We start from the raw sequence: 17036 nt of genomic DNA, 5'->3' as shown, positions 1-17036 counted from the left end.
AGAACTACGCAGACAGACGCATACATGGACAGACAGATGAATTCATAGACAGACAAAGGAAGACATAGACAGACAGATGAATTCATAGACAGACAAAGGAAGACATAGACAGACAGATGAATTCATAGACAGACAAAGGAAGACATAGACAGACACATAAATTCATAGACAGACAAAGGAAGACATAGACAGACAAAGGAAGACATAGACAGACAAAGAAAGACATAGACAGACAAAGAAAGACATAGCCAGACCGAAAAATATATAGACAGACAAAGGAAGACATAGACAGACAAAGAAATACATAGACAGACAAAGGAAGACATAGACAGACAAAGGAATTCATAGACAGACAAATAAATTCATAGACAGACAAAGGAAGACATAGACAGACAAATAAATTCATAGACAGACAAATAAATTCACAGACAGACAAAGGAAGACATAGACAGACACATAAATTCATAGACAGACAAAGTAAGACATAGACAGACAAAGGAAGACATAGACAGACAAAGAAAGACATAGCCAGACCGAAAAATATATAGACAGACAAAGGAAGACATAGACAGACAAAGAAATACATAGACAGACAAAGGAAGACATAGACAGACAAAGGGAGACATAGACAGACGAATAAATTCATAGACAGACAAAGGAAGACATAGACAGACAAAGAAAGACATAGACAGACAAAGAAAGACATAGACAGACAAAGAAAGACATAGCCAGACCGAAAAATATATAGACAGACGAAGGAAGACATAGACAGACAAAGAAATACATAGACAGACAAAGGAAGACATAGACAGACAAAGGAAGACATAGACAGACAAATAAATTCATAGACAGACAAAGGAAGATATAGACAGACAAATAAATTCATAGACAGACAAATAAATTCATAGACAGACAAAGGCAGACATAGACAGATAAAGGAAGACATAGACAGACAAAGGAAGACATAGACAGACAAAGGCAGACATAGACAGATAAAGGCAGACATAGACAGATAAAGGAAGACATAGACAGACAAAGGAAGACATAGACAGACAAATAAATTCATAGACAGACAAATAAATTCATAGACAGACAAAGGAAGACATAGACAGACAAATAAATTCATAGACAGACAAATAAATTCATAGACAGACAAAGGAAGACATAGACAGACAAATAAATTCATAGACAGACAAAGGCAGACATAGACAGATAAAGGAAGACATAGACAGACAAAGGAAGACATAGACAGACAAAGGCAGACATAAACAGACAAAGGCAGACATAGACAGATAAAGGCAGACATAGACAGACAAAGGCAGACATAGACAGATAAAGGAAGACATAGACAGACAAAGGAAGACATAGACAGACAAAGGCAAGACATACGCAGACAAAGGAAGACATAGACAGACAAAGGCAGACATGGACAGATAAAGACTTTATAGACAGACGAAGTTTGGCATACGCAGACAAAGGAAGAACTACGCAGACAGACGCATACATGGACAGACAGATGAATTCATAGACAGACAAAGGAAGACATTGACAGACAGATGAATTCATAGACAGACAAAGGAAGACATAGACAGACAGATGAATTCATAGACAGACAAAGGAAGACATAGACAGACAGATGAATTCATAGACAGACAAAGGAAGACATAGACAGACAGATGAATTCATAGACATACAAAGGAAGACATAGACAGACAGATGAATTCATAGACAGACAAAGGAAGACATAGACAGACAAAGGAAGACATAGACAGACAAAGGAAGTGATTGACAGACAAAGGAAGGCATAGACAGACAAAGGAAGACATAGACAGACAACGAAAGACATAGCCAGACCGAAAAATATATAGACAGACAAAGGAAGACATAGACAGACAAAGAAAGACATAGACAGACAAAGGAAGACATAGACAGACAAAGGAAGACATAGACAGACAAAGGAAGACATAGACAGACAAAGAAATTCATAGACAGACAAAGGAAGACATAGACAGACAAAGGAATTCATAGACAGACAAATAAATTCATAGACAGACAAAGGAAGACATAGACAGACAGATGAATTCATAGACAGACAAAGGAAGATATAGACAGACAAAGGAAGACATAGACAGACAAAGGAAGACATTGACAGACAAAGGAAGACATAGACAGACAAAGGAAGACATAGACAGACAAAGAAAGACATAGACAGACAAAGAAAGACATAGCCAGACCGAAAAATATATAGACAGACAAAGGAAGACATAGACAGACAAAGAAATACATAGACAGACCGAAAAATATATAGACGGACAAATGAATTCATAGACAGACAAATAAATTCATAGACAGACAAAGGAAGACATAGACAGACAAATAAATTCATAGACAGACAAATAAATTCATAGACAGACAAAGGAAGACATAGACAGACAAATAAATTCATAGACAGACAAAGGAAGACATAGACAGACAAAGGAAGACATAGACAGACAAAGAAAGACATAGACAGACAAAGGAAGACATAGCCAGACCAAAAAATATATAGACAGACAAAGGAAGACATAGACAGACAAAGAAATACATAGACAGACAAAGGAAGACATAGACAGACAAAGAAATACATAGACAGACAAAGGAAGACATAGACAGACAAAGGAAGACATAGACAGACAAATAAATTCATAGACAGACAAAGGAAGACATAGACAGACAAAGGAATTCATAGACAGACAAATAAATTCATAGACAGACAAAGGAAGACATAGACAGACAAATAAATTCATAGACAGACAAATAAATTCATAGACAGACAAAGAAATACATAGACAGACAAAGGAAGACATAGACAGACAAAGGAATTCATAGACAGACAGATGAATTCATAGACAGACAAAGGAAGACATAGACAGACAAAGGCAAGACATACGCAGACAAAGGAAGATATAGACAGACAAAGGCAGACATGGACAGATAAAGACTTTATAGACAGACGAAGTTTGGCATACGCAGACAAAGGAAGAACTACGCAGACAGACGCATACATGGACAGACAGATGAATTCATAGACAGACAAAGGAAGACATAGACAGACAGATGAATTCATAGACAGACAAAGGAAGACATAGACAGACAGATGAATTCATAGACAGACAAAGGAAGACATAGACAGACAGATGAATTCATAGACAGACAAAGGAAGACATAGACAGACAGATGAATTCATAGACAGACAAAGGAAGACATAGACAGACAGATGAATTGTTAGACAGACAAAGGAAGACATAGACAGACAGATGAATTCATAGACAGACAAAGGAAGACATAGACAGACAAAGGAAGACATAGAGAGACAAAGAAAGACATTGACAGACAAAGGAAGACATAGACAGACAAAGGAAGACATAGACAGACAAAGAAAGACATAGCCAGACCGAAAAATATATAGACAGACAAAGGAAGACATAGACAGACAAAGAAAGACATAGACAGACAAAGGAAGACATAGACAGACAAAGGAAGACATAGACAGACAAAGGAAGACATAGACAGACAAAGAAAGACATAGACAGACAAAGGAAGACATAGACAGACAAAGGAATTCATAGACAGACAAATAAATTCATAGACAGACAAAGAAAGACATAGACAGACAAATAAATTCATAGACAGACAAATAAATTCAAAGACAGACAAAGGAAGAGATAGACAGACACATAAATTCATAGACAGACAAAGGAAGACATAGACAGACAAAGGAAGACATAGACAGACAAAGAAAGACATAGACAGACAAAGAAAGACATAGCCAGACCGAAAAATATATAGACAGACAAAGGAAGACATAGACAGACAAAGAAATACATAGACAGACAAAGGAAGACATAGACAGACAAAGAAAGACATAGACAGACAAATAAATTCATAGACAGACAAAGGAAGACATAGACAGTCAAAGGAAGACATAGACAGACAAAGAAAGACATAGACAGACAAAGAAAGACATAGCCAGACCGAAAAATATATAGACAGACAAAGAAAGACATAGACAGACAAAGAAAGACATAGCCAGACCGAAAAATATATAGACAGACAAAGGAAGACATAGACAGACAAAGAAATACTTAGACAGACAAAGGAAGACATAGACAGACAAAGGAAGACATAGACAGACAAATAAATTCATAGACAGACAAAGGAAGATATAGACAGACAAATAAATTCATAGACAGACAAATAAATTCATAGACAGACAAAGGCAGACATAGACAGATAAAGGAAGACATAGACAGACAAAGGAAGACATAGACAGACAAAGGCAGACATAGACAGATAAAGGCAGACATAGACAGATAAAGGAAGACATAGACAGACAAAGGAAGACATAGACAGACAAAGGCAGACATAGACAGACAAAGGCAGACATAGACAGATAAAGGCAGACATAGACAGACAAAGAAAGACATAGCCAGACCGAAAAATATATAGACAGACAAAGGAAGACATAGACAGACAAAGAAAGACATAGACAGACAAAGGAAGACATAGACAGACAAAGGCAGACATAGACAGACAAAGGAAGACATAGACAGACAAAGAAAGACATAGACAGACAAAGGAAGACATAGACAGACAAAGGAATTCATAGACAGACAAATAAATTCATAGACAGACAAAGGAAGACATAGACAGACAAATAAATTCATAGACAGACAAATAAATTCATAGACAGACAAATAAATTCATAGACAGACAAAGGAAGACATAGACAGACAGATAAATTCATAGACAGACAAAGGAAGACATAGACAGACAAAGGAAGACATAGACAGACAAAGAAAGACATAGACAGACAAAGAAAGACATAGCCAGACCGAAAAATATATAGACAGACAAAGGAAGACATAGACAGAGAAAGAAATACATAGACAGACAAAGGAAGACATAGACAGACAAAGGAATTCATAGACAGACAAATAAATTCATAGACAGACAAAGGAAGACATAGACAGACAAATAAATTCATAGACAGACAAATAAATTCACAGACAGACAAAGGAAGACATAGACAGACACATAAATTCATAGACAGACAAAGTAAGACATAGCCAGACAAAGGAAGACATAGACAGACAAAGGAAGACATAGACAGACAAAGAAAGACATAGCCAGACCGAAAAATATATAGACAGACAAAGGAAGACATAGACAGACAAAGAAATACATAGACAGACAAAGGAAGACATAGACAGACAAAGGAAGACATAGACAGACGAATAAATTCATAGACAGACAAAGGAAGACATAGACAGACAAAGAAAGACATAGACAGACAAAGAAAGACATAGACAGACAAAGAAAGACATAGCCAGACCGAAAAATATATAGACAGACGAAGGAAGACATAGACAGACAAAGAAATACATAGACAGACAAAGGAAGACATAGACAGACAAAGGAAGACATAGACAGACAAATAAATTCATAGACAGACAAAGGAAGATATAGACAGACAAATAAATTCATAGACAGACAAATAAATTCATAGACAGACAAAGGCAGACATAGACAGATAAAGGAAGACATAGACAGACAAAGGAAGACATAGACAGACAAAGGAAGACATAGACAGATAAAGGCAGACATAGACAGATAAAGGAAGACATAGACAGACAAAGGAAGACATAGACAGACAAATAAATTCATAGACAGACAAATAAATTCATAGACAGACAAAGGAAGACATAGACAGACAAATAAATTCATAGACAGACAAATAAATTCATAGACAGACAAAGGAAGACATAGACAGACAAATAAATTCATAGACTTACAAAGGCAGACATAGACAGATAAAGGAAGACATAGACAGACAAAGGAAGACATAGACAGACAAAGGCAGACATAAACAGACAAAGGCAGACATAGACAGATAAAGGCAGACATAGACAGACAAAGGCAGACATAGACAGATAAAGAAAGACATAGCCAGACCGAAAAATATATAGACAGACAAAGGAAGACATAGACAGAGAAAGAAATACATAGACAGACAAAGGAAGACATAGACAGACAAAGGAATTCATAGACAGACAAATAAATTCATAGACAGACAAAGGAAGACATAGACAGACAAATAAATTCATAGACAGACAAATAAATTCACAGACAGACAAAGGAAGACATAGACAGACACATAAATTCATAGACAGACAAAGTAAGACATAGCCAGACAAAGGAAGACATAGACAGACAAAGGAAGACATAGACAGACAAAGAAAGACATAGCCAGACCGAAAAATATATAGACAGACAAAGGAAGACATAGACAGACAAAGAAATACATAGACAGACAAAGGAAGACATAGACAGACAAAGGAAGACATAGACAGACGAATAAATTCATAGACAGACAAAGGAAGACATAGACAGACAAAGAAAGACATAGACAGACAAAGAAAGACATAGACAGACAAAGAAAGACATAGCCAGACCGAAAAATATATAGACAGACGAAGGAAGACATAGACAGACAAAGAAATACATAGACAGACAAAGGAAGACATAGACAGACAAAGGAAGACATAGACAGACAAATAAATTCATAGACAGACAAAGGAAGATATAGACAGACAAATAAATTCATAGACAGACAAATAAATTCATAGACAGACAAAGGCAGACATAGACAGATAAAGGAAGACATAGACAGACAAAGGAAGACATAGACAGACAAAGGAAGACATAGACAGATAAAGGCAGACATAGACAGATAAAGGAAGACATAGACAGACAAAGGAAGACATAGACAGACAAATAAATTCATAGACAGACAAATAAATTCATAGACAGACAAAGGAAGACATAGACAGACAAATAAATTCATAGACAGACAAATAAATTCATAGACAGACAAAGGAAGACATAGACAGACAAATAAATTCATAGACTTACAAAGGCAGACATAGACAGATAAAGGAAGACATAGACAGACAAAGGAAGACATAGACAGACAAAGGCAGACATAAACAGACAAAGGCAGACATAGACAGATAAAGGCAGACATAGACAGACAAAGGCAGACATAGACAGATAAAGGAAGACATAGACAGACAAAGGAAGACATAGACAGACAAAGGCAAGACATACGCAGACAAAGGAAGACATAGACAGACAAAGGCAGACATGGACAGATAAAGACTTTATAGACAGACGAAGTTTGCCATACGCAGACAAAGGAAGAACTTCGCAGACAGACGCATACATGGACAGACAGATGAATTCATAGACAGACAAAGGAAGACATAGACAGACAGATGAATTCATAGACAGACAAAGGAAGACATAGAAAGACAGATGAATTCATAGACAGACAAAGGAAGACATAGACAGACAGATGAATTCATAGACAGACAAAGGAAGACATAGACAGACAGATGAATTCATAGACATACAAAGGAAGACATAGACAGACAGATGAATTCATAGACAGACAAAGGAAGACATAGACAGACAAAGGAAGACATAGACAGACAAAGGAAGACATTGACAGACAAAGGAAGGCATAGACAGATAAAGGAAGACATAGACAGACAACGAAAGACATAGCCAGACCGAAACATATATAGACAGACAAAGGAAGACATAGACAGACAAAGAAAGACATAGACAGACAAAGGAAGACATAGACAGACAAAGGAAGACATAGACAGACAAAGGAAGACATAGACAGACAAAGAAATTCATAGACAGACAAAGGAAGACATAGACAGACAAAGGAATTCATAGACAGACAAATAAATTCATAGACAGACAAAGGAAGACATAGACAGACAGATGAATTCATAGACAGACAAAGGAAGATATAGACAGACAAAGGAAGACATAGACAGACAAAGGAAGACATTGACAGACAAAGGAAGACATAGACAGACAAAGGAAGACATAGACAGACAAAGAAAGACATAGCCAGACCGAAAAATATATAGACAGACAAAGGAAGACATAGACAGACAAAGAAAGACATAGACAGACAAAGAAAGACATAGCCAGACCGAAAAATATATAGACAGACAAAGGAAGACATAGACAGACAAAGAAATACATAGACAGACCGAAAAATATATAGACGGACAAATGAATTCATAGACAGACAAATAAATTCATAGACAGACAAAGGAAGACATAGACAGACAAATAAATTCATAGACAGACAAATAAATTCATAGACAGACAAAGGAAGACATAGACAGACAAATAAATTCATAGACAGACAAAGGAAGACATAGACAGACAAAGGAAGACATAGACAGACAAAGAAAGACATAGACAGACAAAGGAAGACATAGCCAGACCAAAAAATATATAGACAGACAAAGGAAGACATAGACAGACAAAGAAATACATAGACAGACAAAGGAAGACATAGACAGACAAAGGAAGACATAGACAGACAAATAAATTCATAGACAGACAAAGGAAGACATAGACAGACAAAGGAATTCATAGACAGACAAATAAATTCATAGACAGACAAAGGAAGACATAGACAGACAAATAAATTCATAGACAGACAAATAAATTCATAGACAGACAAAGAAATACATAGACAGACAAAGGAAGACATAGACAGACAAAGGAATTCATAGACAGACAGATGAATTCATAGACAGACAAAGGAAGACATAGACAGACAAATGAATTTATAGATAGACAAATAAATTCATAGACAGACAAAGGAAGACATAGACAGACAAATAAATTCATAGACAGACAAATAAATTCATAGACAGACAAAGGAAGACATAGACAGACAAATAAATTCATAGACAGACAAAGGAAGACAGGAAGACATTGACAGACAAAGGAAGACATAGACAGACAAAGAAAGACATAGACAGACAAAGAAAGACATAGCCAGACAAAGGAATTCATAGACAGACAAATAAATTCATAGACAGACAAAGGAAGACATAGACAGACAAATAAATTCATAGACAGATAAAGGAAGACATAGACAGACAAAGGAAGACATAGACAGACAAATAAATTCATAGACAGACAAATAAATTCATAGACAGATAAAGGAAGACATTGACAGACAAAGGAAGACATAGACAGACAAATAAATTCATAGACAGACAAAGGAAGACATAGACAGACAAAGGAAGACATAGACAGACAAAGAAAGACATATACAGACAAAGAAAGACATAGCCAGACCGAAAAATATATAGACAGACAAAGGAAGACATAGACAGACAAAAAAATACATAGACAGACAAAGGAAGACATAGACAGACAAAGGAAGACATAGATAGACAAATAAATTCATAGACAGACAAATACATTCATAGACAGACAAAGGAAGACATAGACAGACAAATAAATTCATAGACAGACAAAGGAAGACATAGACAGACAAAGGAAGACATAGACAGACAAAGAAAGACATAGACAGACAAAGAAAGACATAGCCAGACCGAAAAATATATAGACAGACAAAGGAAGACATAGACAGACAAAGAAATACATAGACAGACTAAGTAAGACATGGACAGACAAAGGAAGACATAGACAGACAAATAAATTCATAGACAGACAAAGGAAGACATAGACAGACAAAGGAAGACATAGACAGACAAAGAAAGACATAGACAGACAAAGAAAGACATAGCCAGACCGAAAAATATATAGACAGACAAAGGAAGACATAGACAGATAAAGAAATACATAGACAGACCGAAAAATATATAGACAGACAAAGGAAGACATAGACAGACAAATAAATTCATAGACAGACAAATAAATTCATAGACAGACAAAGGAAGACATAGACAGACAAATAAATTCATAGACAGACAAAGGAAGACATAGACAGACAAAGGAAGACATAGACAGACAACGAAAGACATAGACAGACAAAGAAAGACATAGCCAGGCCGAAAAATATATAGACAGACAAAGGAAGACATAGACAGACAAAGGAAGACATAGACAGACAAATAAATTCATAGACAGACAAAGGAAGACATAGATAGACAAAGGAAGACATAGACAGACAAAGAAAGACATAGACAGACAAAGAAAGACATAGCCAGACCGAAAAATATAAAGACAGACAAAGGAAGACATAGACAGACAAAGAAATACATAGACAGACCGAAAAATATATAGACAGACAAAGGAAGACATAGACAGACAAAGAAAGACATAGACAGACAAAGGAAGACATAGACAGACAAAGGAAGACATACGCAGACATAGACAGACAAAGGGCCCTGGGTTGTGTCTGGGGTATGTGCAGGGCTATGTCCTGGGTTGGAGTTGGGCTGGGGTTGTGCCTGGGGTTTTGTGCTGGGCTATGTCCTGGGTTGGAGTTTTGCTGGGATTGTGCCTGGGGTTTGTGCAGGGCTATGTCCTGGGTTGGAGTTGGGCTGGGGTTGTGTCTGGGGTTTGTGCAGGGCTATGTCCTGGGTTGGAGTTGGGCTGGGGTTGTGCCTGGGGTTTGTGCAGGGCTATGTCCTGGGTTGGAGTTGGGCTGGGGTTGTGTTTGGGGTTTGTGCAGGGCTATGTCCTGGATTGGAGTTGGTTTGGGGTTGTGTCTGGGGTTTGTACAGGGCTGTGTCCTTGGTTCGAGCTGGGCTGGGATTGTGCCTGGGGTTTGTGCAGGGCTATGTCCTGGGTTGGAGTTGGGCTGGGGTTGTGCCTGGGGTTTGTGCAGGGCTATGTCCTGGGTTGGAGTTGGGCTGGGGTTGTGTTTGGGGTTTGTGCAGGGCTATGTCCTGGGTTGGAGTTGGTTTGGGGTTGTGCCTGGGGTTTGTGCAGGGCTATGTCCTGGGTTGGAGTTGGGCTGGGATTGTGCCTGGGGTTTGTGAAGGGCTATGTCCTGGGTTGGAGTTGGGCTTGGGTTGTGCCTGGGGTTTGTGCAGGGCTATGTCCTGGGTTGGAGTTGGGCTGGGGTTGTGCCTGGGGTTTGTGCAGGGCTATGTCCTGGGTTGCAGTTGGTTTGGGGTTGTGTCTGGGGTTTGTACAGGGCTGTGTCCTTGGTTCGAGTTTGGCTGGAATCGTGTCTGGGGTTTGCGCAGGGCTATGTCCTGGGTTGGAGTTGGGCTGGGGTTGTGTCTGGGGTTTGTGCAGGGCTATGTCCTGGGTTGGGGTTGTGTCTGGGGTTGTGTCTGTGGCTGGAGCAGGAACTGTGTTCGGGACAAGTTGTGCCTTTAGTTGAGACTGGGAAGATAGCAGCGAGGTACCGCCTGGGTACTGTGAACATCTGCGCCTTCATATTCCGTGTCATTAACAACGTATTGCTGAGTAAAGTCAGGGTGACCCCATTGTGGCAGAAAACCCGGTTAAGGATATTAAACAATCTCCGATTATATTCAACTGTGTGAACCGATGGACATTGCATTAAATATACAGCAATAAGGAACATATTCACTTTGTTACTTACAAACCTGTTAACTGCTTGCCACAAAAGTGGGAAGTTTATTTGACAACAACAAGAGCCAATGCCTGACTAAACATTGTCTATAAATAGGACATTTCTACAGCTCATGTAGGAAGCCTCTTCCCCCCCCCCCCCCCCCCCCCCCCCTCCCTCTTCTCCCCTCCCCTCTCCTCTCCCCATCCGGGCGGAGGAATGCTACACTCATGAAGGAAACGCCTGCTACAGCCCGCCATCAATTAGATATAACGGCCTCAGCGCTATATGATATGCTTGTTTCTGTTTCAAGGCAAATGCCAATCGGCGAATGCGAAACTAGCAATGCTCGTCGGTGTGTGTAGAAGGCTTCGCTTCATATGTCTTTGTGATGAATGTATAGGGTTCTGTACACTATGTCGGCTGCGTCGTCCATATGCAAGAGCATTTAGATTTAACCTTTGGAGGCAAGGAAATAGCTAAAATATGTCCGTGTAATGTCACAAGCTGTTTTAATACTCTAAATAGTAATATCGTACTCTCGGTTTACCTCATGAATCAGCGATTGAGTTCTATGAATGCTTTGCAAAAAAAAGCCTGTCGGGGTATTTTTTCTTTTTCTTGGGGTTGGAAATAAAATTTCAAATCTAGCCATCATTGATCATGATACTTCGCCCCGACTCTGTTGTGATGATACTGGTGAAATAGACAGAAACAAACTCAGAACGTTTATGTAATTTAAACTATTTTGGAAAGTTCAGTTAATGTATCAATGTAGTGTTTTGGCAAACTTGAGATTAAGTACACTCCCACTTGAAACAGAACTTGTTCGCGTTTCACGCCCAGCAGCTCCCCCTAAGATCGTATTTGTAAAATTTAAAACTGTAATCATTTAAATGTGGGAGGATGAAGTTCTACAAAAAGACTTTGTGCATTCTATTCTGACTCAAGATTTTCTTTGTTGGCGCCAGCCTCTAATCTTGACCTGTTATGTTCTAATTTGTCTTCAATTGACCAGACTATCTTCAAAACGCAGAAATATCTGCTTCTTCCTCCTTGCACCTGCTGTTACTTGAATGTGTTACTGTAGAAAATTCACCCCACAACATAATGTTCCCTTAACTGTGCAATGTTTGATATCATGTACTTTTGTTGTACCTCTGTCTTGAGTGAGTGAGTGAGTGAGTGAGTGAGTGAGTGGGTGGGTGGGTGGGTAGGTGAGTGAGTGAGTGAGTGAGTGAGTGAGTGAGTGAGTGAGTGAATGAGTGAGTGAGTGAGTGTGTGAATGTGTGAGTGAGTGAGTGAGTGAGTGAGTGAGTGAGTGAGAATGTAACGTCGCATCGGCATTATTTCAGGCATATTGTGACTGTTTTATATACACCATATACTTGCATCTTAGTGTCGCACAGGCCGGACAATGTTCATTAATAAATGTGATGTGACACGGTAGTAAAATAATCTTCTTCCTCTTCTATATAATAGACATAATTTTCATTGATCATTATGCGAAATGTGTGTACATGTTAAATTGATATGACTGGCGAAATATGTGTACATGTTGTATTGATATGATTAACATTTCTTGCTCTCGGTGTATGTATACGATGGCAGCATTCAGTCTCCGTGTAATTAATAATATAAATAAACAAACTCGTCCTCTTCTGCGAGTTTGTTCGTTATTATTATGCAGTTACGCTATCTGTTGTTATGTCAACTTTAACGGGTTTTTTTATAGTATGTACCCCCTGAATGCCACAGCGACACATTTGTCCCTCCTCTTCAACCCACACTCGGAAATCAAATAAAATTCAACATACATCACACAAACTAATACACATCACAGTTTTAAATTCCCCCTTCTGTCAATCATTTACTGTCATTTTAGGCAAAGCAAAATTATTGAAAATAACTTCTGAAAACTAGGTACATCGTAAATCTCGCCAAATCACAATTCACGGCGTTATTTACTGTGTGTTTTGAAATCTATATGTCGGATATTTACTTGAATAATTAAAGTATAAAAAAATGCACGGTGCTGATAAGCCTAGAATCATTTTGGAATGTTTTGGAAAATACGCACACACGAACGCCGAAGTGTACGTTCCGCCATATTGGATTATGTTTACAAAATGCCGGTTATGAGACGCCTATTCGATCAGGCATCTTTCAAACTCAGCAGCTATACATGCATCCCCGAATTCCTAATACATTTCTGAAACAAAGACAAATAGTCTTTGTCACCAATGCAAATTATCTAGATTAAATCATGCGAAATAAAATGGGTGGGGAAACGAACGCTGTGCTCGAAAAACTCTACTTGCTGAAATGTAAACAAAGCAAAATTCAGATTTTACACAGTGTGACATTTTAGAGGTACTTTCGTCTAATTGTTGCATACACTGGCTCGATCACGCGTTTGAAAATATTCCTGGGAATATTATGGAATTTCAAATATATACATAACAATAATGTGGCGAATTCAACAGAAACCGTAAAAGTTTCCGTCCTGTTTTGACGCCTGCATTTCTGACTAATGTCTCTTTGTCACATTGGAAAACATGGTATAAAATAACAGTACGCAGATTGTCAGAATGTTTCCGATTAATTACGTGACACGTTTAGGTATATACGATCCCTCAAGTAACGAAAATCCTCCTCTGGAAATCCCGCGTACTGTTGTCATTGAACGCGCCATTTCGTAAAAGTCGGTCACCGGTAGTGATATCATACGGAAGTAAGCATTGCTGTACATATTTGGTAAATTCTTTGAGGTGTAAACGTTTAAGTCGGCATTCAGCGTATTCTTTCTTTTCGTCTAGTTTGCATTATCATCATCACCTTGATAGTCCTCAGATATGGCGGAAACCTTTTTGTGTAGGGTCACATTATTTATAAGTAGTAAGCAGTACATAGGATGACGTCACTTATGACAGTGGTGTTATGTATTAATGCGCTACTGCGATCATGAGAATAGACAAAATGCATTGATTCGATGCTAAAAAGGTGCGATTATAGGGTGTGTAAGAAACAGATTACTGCACTCGTGCCTGTCAGATACCATTGATCTTACAACTCGTTGTTACAAAGCGTATCTAACTCGCTTTCGCTCGTTTGAAACGTTTTGAAACACCTCGTTGTAAGATCAATGGTATCTGACAGAGGCTCGTGTAGTAATCTCTGTGTAATGTATTGTTTCGGTCATCTGGGCGGCATTATTGACGTCATTTGAATCTTGTTGTGGCGTGAGGTCAGAATGACGTCATACTAGAAACGACGTCATAGCTGAAGATGTCCTTGTAGGTAAACACTAAAAATCGTCTCTGTATGTAGACATCTTCTTCGGTAATAAATAGAATATAGAACGCTCGCCTTCGGGAAATACCGGAATTTAGACGCTCGTTTCGTAAACATAGCATGACATGAACACCCATATAGAATCCTCTATATATTTACCACAGCTGGTAAGATCCGGTAGAAATGAAATCATTATCATTCTTTATTTATTATGCCTAATGACAAAAGAAAGCTTTTGTTAAACAATGTTTAAAAATATTGATCACACCTCCATGTGAGAATCATGAGGTCTGATTGGTTTGCGTGATCAATAAACAAATACTACATTTCCCTCTAGGAGGGAAATACATTTCTGAGCGGGAGAAAAAATCCCTTATAACCCGCCACGAAGAAGACAGGCTGCACGTGGATTTCTGAGCGGCAGAATAAATCCTTCATACCCCGCTTCGGAGCATAAGGCCGCATGCTTTTTCCGAGTCAATGAAAGTCACGTGACAAAGCATGTGACAAGTAAACCTCAGCTCAATCGAACAGCTTTTTCTTTTGAATTTGGGTGAATTCTTTCACAATGACCATACCTCGCAACCATCATCACTATTCACACACACACCCTATTCCGTACCACCGCTACTCCCAGCCCAGTGGGAGAGTGTCCGCCTAGAGGGAGGAAGGTCCGTGGTTCGATCATCGGCCGCTGCATACCAAAGGCTTTTAAAGATGGTACTTGTTGTTATTCTGTCTGGCGCTTGATATTAAGGGGCTAAAACAAGGACTGGTGGGGCTCGGAGACAGGATACTGTGTTTGAGTGGGGTATTCATGTTAAACTGTGGCATGTTATCTCAGTGGGCTAAGCCTATAAAATCTGCATCAGTCCGGACAAGTACAAGCAGACAGACAGACACACGCACGCACGCACGCACGCACGCACGCACGCATGCACGGACGCACGCACACACACCTGCATGCACGTCGCGATATAAGTGCAATAATCTTGTACGCGACATTAAATCCCACCTCACCTCACCTCACCTCACCTCACCTCACCTCACCTCACCTCACCTCACCTTTAAGGACAGTCCTTATACATATGCATTGATCTTTTTATCACGCACCAGCATTTTTTTTCAACCCTAATCGCCTCCCTCGCACCTATTAATCACGAAATGGTTAAAGATAATTTGCTGGTTCTTACAAACTTTCTATCTTGAACTGTTGTTAACTTGTCATCCCTGATAGGCCAAACAGCCATATCATATTGCCACCGGAAGTGTACAACCACTTACGCTCACAACGACCGTCAATTGAAGGCAAGTTAGAACATAACAGGTCAAATAAAGAGGCTGGCGCTCACAAAGAAAATCTTGAGTCAGAATAGAATACACAAGTCGTTTTGTAGAACTTCATCCTCCCACATCCTCTCACCTCACCTCGCCTCGCCTCGCCTCGCCTCGCCTCACCTCACCTCACCTCACCTCACCTCACCTCACCAAGGAGCTTGCACAATGTATGTCATGCCGACAAACCACACACCACTCTACATTATTCCCACTCGCTGTCAACCCTGACGATCAATACTCGTGCAGTCAGGTCGCCGTGACCTATTCAATTCAAATGTAACAGTAACGCAACACACATGATCAAGCTGTGCCAGCGCTGTGCTATTTCACCTCCTTAAAACTCAGTATTTCAGTGGGAGCCCGACACTTACCTAAGTCAGCGTAAACAGCCGTTCCGATTTAAGTTGCTGCCACCATTTTGTTTCACACTGAATATCCAATTCAGCCTTCCTGTCTCACAATCCGTCTTCACTCTCACATATATGTTTTGGTGCTCAGCGAGGTAGGTCTTTGACAGTGCGGTACATGCAACCACCTAACGCTTCAACCACCGATCCATGAACTGTACGACATAACGGAACCATGATCAGAGTTGCCGTGCATCAGGTCGTCTATAAATATCGCCAGCAGTCGGATGTGCATAAGATGAGTTGTCCCTGGCGTCCCGGGTTTTTCCCCGGTGTTATTTCTAAACTGTGGTTCTAGAAATCTACAGTGACATCATGGGTATTTTGTTCAAGTCATCGTATCCCAACTGCGTAGATCGATACTCGTGTCAACCACTGGATATTTGGGTACAGATTCGATAAAATACAGACCCCCTTCATATGGCTGTGTGCGGCGTTAAACAACAAACATCTACGCACTAATTCACTTACTCACTCACTGATGAACTATTCGTTCGTGTATGCGGTGTGGGTGCGGTGTTAAACAACAAATATTTACGCACTCACTCACTCTTTCACCTGACCGCCTCCGTGGT

At 39.2% G+C, this 17036-nt stretch overlaps 1 protein-coding gene across 3 annotated transcripts in view; it reads right to left on the bottom strand.

Annotated features, from left to right (window-relative positions):
- LOC124127908 overlaps window positions 1–16687 on the bottom strand; it is a 51696-nt gene extending 35009 nt beyond the window's left edge. For all 3 annotated transcript variants that reach the window (XM_046491301.2, XM_046491302.2, XM_046491303.2), the window contains exon 1: window positions 16426–16687. The gene's annotated coding sequence lies outside the window, so the exon portion shown is untranslated. The remainder of the gene's footprint in view (window positions 1–16425) is intronic.
- Window positions 16688–17036: the final 349 nt, after the last annotated feature.

This window comes from Haliotis rufescens, unplaced genomic scaffold (assembly GCF_023055435.1).
Source record: "Haliotis rufescens isolate VD_foot unplaced genomic scaffold, xgHalRufe1.0.p SCAF_14, whole genome shotgun sequence".
NCBI classification, from domain to species: domain Eukaryota; kingdom Metazoa; phylum Mollusca; class Gastropoda; order Lepetellida; family Haliotidae; genus Haliotis; species Haliotis rufescens.
The sequence above is the reverse complement of the archived record's forward strand: the minus strand, read 5'-3'. Positions and strand labels throughout refer to the sequence as shown.